The sequence below is a fragment of the Odontomachus brunneus genome, unplaced genomic scaffold (genome assembly GCF_010583005.1).
Source record: "Odontomachus brunneus isolate Ranch 3 - 2012 unplaced genomic scaffold, Obru_v1 Obru_scaffold_225, whole genome shotgun sequence".
NCBI classification, from domain to species: domain Eukaryota; kingdom Metazoa; phylum Arthropoda; class Insecta; order Hymenoptera; family Formicidae; genus Odontomachus; species Odontomachus brunneus.
In genome coordinates, this window is record NW_022639675.1 from 231,050 (window position 1) to 231,423 (window position 374).

The following is a 374-nucleotide window of genomic DNA, read 5'->3' on the forward strand; positions in this document are numbered from 1 at the left end:
TTAAAGAAATTATAAATATTTCTTGCTAGATCTTCGACTGATCTTGGAAGACTTTTGCACGCTTCATTTGCGCATAAATGAGCAGAGTGACATACACATTTTAAAACGAATATATCAGGACACTCTTTTTTAAGCTTACTAGCTACAGAATTATGTTTGCCCATCATTGCACTGCATCCATCTGCAGCAAAACCAATCAAATTCGAAAGAGGTATCGAATTATCTTTAAAAGATTTGATTATTCCTTTAAATAAGTTTTCTGCTGTTGCACCTTCATTGACATTCACAGAATCAAAAATTTTACTCAGTTCCCAAAATCTACTGACAATTTTTTTTTAACTAATATCATTAAATCTTACTACTATGCAAGATGT

At 31.3% G+C, this 374-nt stretch overlaps 1 protein-coding gene and 1 pseudogene across 9 annotated transcripts in view; one reads left to right on the forward strand and one right to left on the reverse strand.

Annotated features, from left to right (window-relative positions):
- The window catches only part of LOC116852446 (cyclic GMP-AMP synthase-like), a 149,122-nt gene that overhangs the window by 24,564 nt on the left and 124,184 nt on the right, over window positions 1-374 (forward strand). The window lies entirely within an intron of this gene.
- The window catches only part of LOC116852448, a 2,604-nt pseudogene that overhangs the window by 704 nt on the left and 1,526 nt on the right, over window positions 1-374 (reverse strand).